This window comes from Aedes albopictus, chromosome 2 (assembly GCF_035046485.1).
Source record: "Aedes albopictus strain Foshan chromosome 2, AalbF5, whole genome shotgun sequence".
In the NCBI taxonomy this organism is placed as follows: Eukaryota; Metazoa; Arthropoda; class Insecta; order Diptera; family Culicidae; genus Aedes; species Aedes albopictus.
This window is the reverse complement of record NC_085137.1, coordinates 188,376,993-188,384,521: the sequence shown is the minus strand read 5'-3', so window position 1 is coordinate 188,384,521 and position 7,529 is coordinate 188,376,993.

Below are 7,529 nucleotides of genomic sequence, written 5' to 3'. Positions count from 1 at the left end.
TGTTCTTGAAAACAATCATATTCTAAGAAATTTCCTTTAGGAAGTTTTATCAGGGACCAGGAAATGGCGTTGGGATTGAATGGCCTGTGGTGTTGAGATGGTGTCCACACTAAAACCGCATCACGGTATGAATGATACTCGAATTCGTGCTTAATGAGCGCATTGTTGCAGTACCTACCGTGAATATGACTCCCATGTAGAATTGCATCCACAAAATCCCACAAGACGTGGAACCTTGAAGCACCGAAGAATGACGTCTGGGGCTCGTCCAAAATTTTCTTTGTTTATCTTTTTTGTTCTTCAATCAAAGCCACCAGCGGCTTTGAGGCAGTAAATTAGTTCGACCGCGAGTCAACCGTGCCGCTGCTGTCGGTAAAATGCGTTCGCCAGTTCAGCGCTAGAGTGGGTCATATTCTTAATTTAGTATATTTGCTCTGGGGATTCCTCCAGAAGTTTCCTCTGGGGATTCCTCCAGGAGTTCTCTCTGGAGATTCCTCCAGGAGTTCTATCTGGGGATATCTCCCGGAGTTCCCTCTGGGGATTCCTCCAGGACTTCCCTCTGGGGAATCCTCCAGGGGTTTCCTGCGGGAATTCGTCCAGGGATTCCCTGTGGGGATTCGTCCAAAAATTCCCTCTGGGGATTCCACCAGAAGTTCCCTCTTGGGATTCGTCCAGGAGTTCCCTCTGGGAATTCCTCCAGGGGTTCCCTGCGGGAATTCGTCCAGGGGTTCCCTGTGGGGATTCGTCCGAAAATTCCTTCTGGAGATTCCACCAGAAGTTCCCTCTGGGGATTCCTCCAGGAGTTTCCTCTGGGGATTCCTCCAGGAGTTCTCTCTGGGGATTCCTCTAGGAGTTCCCTCTGGAAATTCCTCCAGGAGTTCCTTCTGGGGATTCCTCCAGGGGATCCCTGTGGGAATTCGTCCAGGGGTTCCCTGTGGGGATTCCTGCAGGAGTTCTCTCTGGGGATTCCGCCAGGAGTTCCTGTTGAAGAGCAGTAAGCTGCGTCAATCCTAGTAGTCATAGGTTTTATTTGAATTAATAAATGTTCACTTTTCTTCCAACCATCAACCGAACTGGACGTTCTTCTTGCGCACTCCCAATAGGTTATGGGCCGACGTGCGAACGTTCTGTTAGGAAGTTTCTAGAAGTCAGCAAGATTTTTTCAAAAGAAGATTTTTCCATCAAGCAGTGAAGATGAATTCCAGCGCAAACGGATCAAGCGGAACCGGAAGTTACCAGTCGATATCAAGCCTGCCTGGGATTGAACGCCTCATCGGTCGCGAGAATTGGGCAACCTGGAAGTTTGCGGTGCAAACCTACTTGGAGCTTGAAGATCTTTGGAGTGCGGTGAAACCGGCGCGGGTGGATGACGGTACCTTTGAAGCGGTAGAAGCTGGCAAGGATCGGAAGGCGCGTGCGAAGATCATCCTGCTGTTGGAACCGGTGAACTACGTCCACGTCCGGGAAGCAGGAACAGCTCAGCAAGTATGGTCCAAACTGGAGAAAGCTTTCGAGGACTCGGGTCTAACCAGGCGAGTCAGGCTTCTCCATAAGCTGATCAAAACGGAGCTGTCATCGTGTGATTCCATGGCCGACTACGTCAATCAAATCGTGACGACAGCGCACCAGCTGGACGGGATTGGATTCGCGATTTCTGAAGAGTGGGTTGGCACGTTATTGCTGGCCGGTCTCCCCGATGAGTATCGTCCCATGATCATGGCCCTCGAGAACTCAGGAACACCGATCACCGGAGATGCCATCAAAACGAAGTTGCTCCAAGAGGTCCAGGTTCCGTGCGTGGATTCGGCACTGGCTACGGGTAAAAGCGGTAGCAGAAACGGTAAGCAAACCAAGAAGGTGGATCCCCCAAGAGGTCCGAAGTGTCGAAAATGCCACAAATTCGGGCACATCGCAAAGGATTGCAAAAGTGCAGCACCCAAGAGCAACGCATTTTGCACTGTACTTTCGACGTTCAACGACAGCGACCAGGATCAGTGGTTCTTCGATTCAGGTGCAAGCGTGCACATGACCCGGAACCGCAATCTGCTGGAGAACATGAAGCGTTCTGCCGGCACAGTGGTAGCAGCAAATGGAGGCACCATGAAGGTAATAGCGACGGGCTCGACGGTACTCAAGCCACAATGCCAGCAAGAGGTCATTCCGGTCAAGGAAGTGCAGCTGTTGCCGGAGCTCAGCGCAAACCTTCTGTCTGTGAGCCAAATTGTGAAGAAGGGACACACCGTGATTTTCACCAACGACGGATGCAGAGTGGTCGATACGGATGGCGACGTGATTGCTACAGGTATCCACGACAACAATCTTTTCAAACTGGAACAGCATCGACAGGACACGAAAAGCGCGCTAGCTTGTTCGTCGTCCGAGAGCCTGGAGGTTTGGCATCGGAGATTGGGCCACTTGAACGTCAACAGCATTCGGCGGTTAGCCGATGGTTTGGTCGACGGAATGAAAATCAACAACGGTAACCATGGGAACTGCAAAATCTGTCCTATGGGTAAGCAGTGTCGGCACCCGTTTAGCAAGCAAGGCTCCCGTGCTGCCGAGAAATTGGACGTCGTTCATTCCGATATATGCGGACCAATGGAGGTGAGTTCCCTTGGCGGTAGTCGTTACTACATTATTTTCGTAGATGACAAATCCCGGCGCATGTGGGTGTACTTCCTCAAGTCGAAGTCTGAGTCGGACGTCTTGAAGGTGTTCAAAGAATTCCACGTGATGACGGAGCGCCAATCCGGCAGGAAGCTCAAAGTGTTGAGAACGGACAACGGGAAGGAATACGTGAACCGTGGTTTCGAGGCGTATCTGAAACAGCATGGCATAAGGCACCAAAGGACGAACGACTACACTCCGGAGCAGAATGGCATGGCAGAGCGAGCAAACCGATCGATTGTGGAGCGTGCTCGGTGCATGTTGTTCGAAGCAGGACTACCAAAAGCTTTCTGGGCGGAAGCTGTCTCGACGGCCGTGTATTTGCTGAACCGATCTCCAACTCACGGTCACGACGTTACCCCTGAAGAGGCCTGGACGGGAACGAAGCCGAACCTGTCCCACGTGAGAATTTTCGGAACGAAATCGATGGTGTTCATTCCGAAGCCGAAGCGGAAGAAGTGGGATCCGAAGTCCCACGAGTGTATCTTGACTGGTTTCGACGAAGAAACCAAAGGGTACAGGCTGTACGATCCCAAATCAAGGAACATCATCAAGAGTCGGGAAGTGACATTCGTAAACGAAAGCAAACGTGCAACCGATGATGCGAAGCAGGAAGTTCCACGACGTCGTACGCTGGTGCAGCTAGACATCGAGGAAGTAGTTTCGCTATCCCCGGAAGAAGCCCCGCTGCAACCGCAGCTCAACGAACCTGAGGAAGACGAGGAGTTTTTCACCGATTGTGAAACAAGCGATGCGATTGAAGACAGCAGTGAGAGTAACACGTCAACAGATTCCGTGATCGAAGTGACATCCGTGCTCCCACCGCAACAATCTTCAAATCCACCTCGGTCACAGGTGTTGAGGCGCAGTGGTCGGGAGCACAGGCTACCAGGCAAGTATAATGGCTTTCAATTACCGAATAGAGGTCTACCGCATATCAATCCCCCACACAGAACCACCCGTGATACCGATGCCGATGATGCCGGGCAGCCCACGTGTACCGCCAACCAGGATCAGTTCAGCGGAATGACGGAATCCGCAACGCAAGCCGAAGCTAGGAGGAGCGACGATGACCCGGTGACGCACCAGGAGGCATTGTCCAGAGACGACTCCGGACGCTGGACGACGGCAATGAAGGAGGAGTACGACGCGCTGATCAACAATAACACCTGGACGTTGACGGAGCTACCGAAAGGGCGGTCGGCCATCAAATGCAAGTGGGTCTACAAAACGAAGCACGACGCTAGTGGCAAAGTGGACCGTTACAAAGCTCGCTTGGTAATCAAGGGGTACTCGCAGCGAAAGGGGGTGGATTACGACGAGACCTATTCCCCGGTCGTTCGTCATAGTTCACTGCGGTACTTGTTCGCCATGGCAGCCAAATACAACCTTCAGGTGGACCAGATGGATGCCATCACCGCGTTTCTCCAAGGAGATATAGAGGAGGAAATATACATGGAACTCTTGGATTTGAGATTTGCAGCGGAAATGAAAGACCAGTTTTAGTTCACAACGAGAAAAGAAATTTAATTAACGGTAACGATCTAAACAGTACAACGTCTCGAACACTTCTGATAAAATGGCGCCACGCGCAAGCGTCGTCGTCGTCGCTTCCGCCTGTTAGCAGTGCTGCCACCTTTTGACAGCATAGAGACCTTGCGATGAGTAGAGTGGCGCACAGCAGTTGCATTCACAACACTCCTCCTCAACGAATGGCGCCACGATCGGTTGACAGTCCCAGCATCCTTGAAAACTTTCGCTGTTTCGTGGTCCCCAGTGGCTTGGTAAGAACGTCGGCCACCATATGTTCCGTTGGACAGTACTCAAGCTTCAGAGCTCCCAGCTCGCACTGTTGCTTGACGAAACGCTCCTTGGTCTCGATATGTTTCGATCGACGACTGATCCGCTCGGAGTTCACAAAAGTGATGCAACTTTGATTGTCTTCCATCACCTTCGTTGGTCCTTCTTCACGCTCGCCCATTTCGTCCATCAGCCTACGAAGCCAGACCAACTCCTGCGTAGCCTCGCTCAGCGCGACGTACTCTGATTCCATAGAGGACAGGGTAACACAGGCCTGTTTTCGACTGGCCCATGAAATTGCTCCGTTTGCATAGCAAAATACATACCCGGTTGTTGACTTCCTGGAACTTGCATCGCCGGCCCAATCAGCGTCCGTATAGCCGATCAAACCGCCGCCAGATCCGCTGTACACCAGCCGCCAATGCTTAGTGGCTTTTAAATAGCGAACCACTCGCTTGGCCGCCACCCAACATGCATCCGTTGGAGCGCTCACTTTACGACCGAGTATGGCCGTACTAACAGCAATATCTGGCCTGGCACACACAGATATGTACAGGAGAGCACCAACAAGACTCCTGTATTTGGTTTCATCAGCCAAGGCTGCACTTGTGTCCTCAACTTTCAAGAAACCTTCGTCCATTGGTGTTTTTGCAACTTTTGCATCACTCAACCCGAATTTGTCCACCAGTTTTTCAATATAACCCTCTAGCCCCACACTGTAATCACCGTTCTCGCGCTTAATCTCCAGTCCCAGAAAATAACTCACGTCTCCGAGATCGGTGATTTCAAAGTGTTTTTTCAACGATTGGTACACATTGTCAATATACTGTTCGTTTTCGCATCCGACCAAAATATCGTCTACATACACTAATAAGTACACTTTCTTCCCCTTTTCAGTCTTTGTGTACAGGCACTGATCAACACTACTTTGTTTGAACCCCATCTTCACAAGAACACCATGCAGCTTTTGGTTCCAGCAACGTGCGGACTGTTTGAGTCCATATATGCTCCGTTTCAGATGGCAAACCAAGTGCTCCTTGCCTTTTTCCGCGTAACCAGGTGGTTGCCGCATAAACAAGTCCTGGTCGAGCTCGCCGTATAAGTAGGCCGTCTTGATGTCGAAATGTTTAAGTGTCATTTTCTTCTTCGAAGCTAGAGCAAGCAGCATACGAAGAGTCGTGTGGCTCGTGACCGGAGCGAAGACCTCATCGTAATCTTCACCGAACTGCTGCGAAAAGCCCTGAGCCACCAGACGAGCCTTGTGTTTGATCACCTCACCAGCTGCGTTCCGTTTCAACTTGAATACCCAGCGGCAACCAACCACCTTCCGTCCAGCAGGCAACTCAGCAAGCTCCCACGTACCGTTCTCGGCGTGCGATTTCAGTTCACTCGCCATTGCTGCTCTCCATTCGGCGCGGGCTTCACAGGATACAGCTTCCTTCAGGTTCCTCGGTTCCACTGCTTTCGATACAGTTCCCGCCGCGTAAGCCTCTTCAATCAACCGGATGGGTGGTTTCCCTTTGTTGACACGTCCGGATCTGCGCGACACCTCATCCAGAGGGAAACCGTGGAACGACGGTTCATCCGCTAAATCGTCATCAGCACTATCATACAGTGTCGCGTTGAGGTCATCACCACCGGCATCGGAATCAAGATCCGCATTCACTTCCTCGGGCGGGGGAGTGGGAGCAAGTGACACTATCACTACTCCTCCTGACGTGGAAGGCTCCTGTTTGGTCACCTCTTCAACACCACACTTCTCGTCGAACTTTGCGTCCCTGCTAATCACGACTCCTTTCGTTTTCAGGTTCACGAAGCGATAGGCTTTCTGCCCCTCCGCGTAACCAACGAACACGAGCTTTTCCGCCTTATTGTCCAGCTTTCGCCGCTTCTCCTTCGAGATGTGGACGAATGCTTCCGACCCGAAGACTCGAAGATGATCATACGCCGGCTTCTTCCGATACCACAACTCGTAAGGCGTGGACTCCACAGACGACGATGGCAAGCGATTCTGCAGGTAATTTGCAGTCGAAATCGCCTCGCCCCAGAACACCTTCTCCAGTTTCGAATCCGCCAGCAGGCACCGCATCATTTCAACGAGGTACCGATTTTTTCGTTCGGCCACCCCATTCTGCTGCGGGGAGTACGGAGCCGTCCGCTGATGAACTATCCCGTGATCCCCAAAAAACTTCTGCAACGACTTACTTGCATATTCGCCGCCGCCATCCGATCGAATGACCTTCGGATATCGCCCAAACTGGTTCCTCATCATGGCGCAGTACTCTCGAACTCGGTCCTCGGCCTCCGACTTCGCATGCAACAGGTAGACAACCGTGTAACGGCTGTAATCATCCACCATCGTCATGAAGAATCGACTGCCGCGCGCCGTTGGCTCCTCCATGGGACCGCCCAAGTCCGTGTGCACCAGGTCACCCACGGCAGATGCTCTCGAACCTGACACTTTTGGAAACGATTCTCGGCTCAGCTTGCCCTCGCAGCAGGGGCCACAAACGGACTTCACGTTGCACTGATCCACCTTCAAGCCGCTCCCCAGATCGTTTCGAAGAATCTTCTGCACCGCTTCCGTGTCACGATGCCCAAGTCGACGATGCCACAGGTGTAGGCAGGAGACTCCGTGATTCGAGTTCGCTAGCATCACTTTCTCCGGAAATCGCTTCAGGTGATAGAGCCCACCTTTGCGTTCCCCTACTAAAAGCACTTTTTCGCCTTTCAGGACTCTGCACCCACTCTTATCGAATGCAACTTCAAACCCCAAATCAGTAATCTTACTCACCGATAGAAGATTGGTGGCGAGCGATGGTACGTGGTACACGTTGTCCAGCGAAACGTTCATGCGACCTCCGTCCCCATTCACGGTCACAAGCCTGCTGCTTCCTACACCGGCCGACTTGATGCATTGGCCATTAGCCAACGAGATTGACGAGTGCTTCGATTTGTCCAGCTGCTTCAGGATCGACGCGTCGTATGTCATGTGGGAAGTGGCACCGGAATCAAAATACCACAACCCGCCTTCATCCGCTTTCCCGACGAACAGACACAAA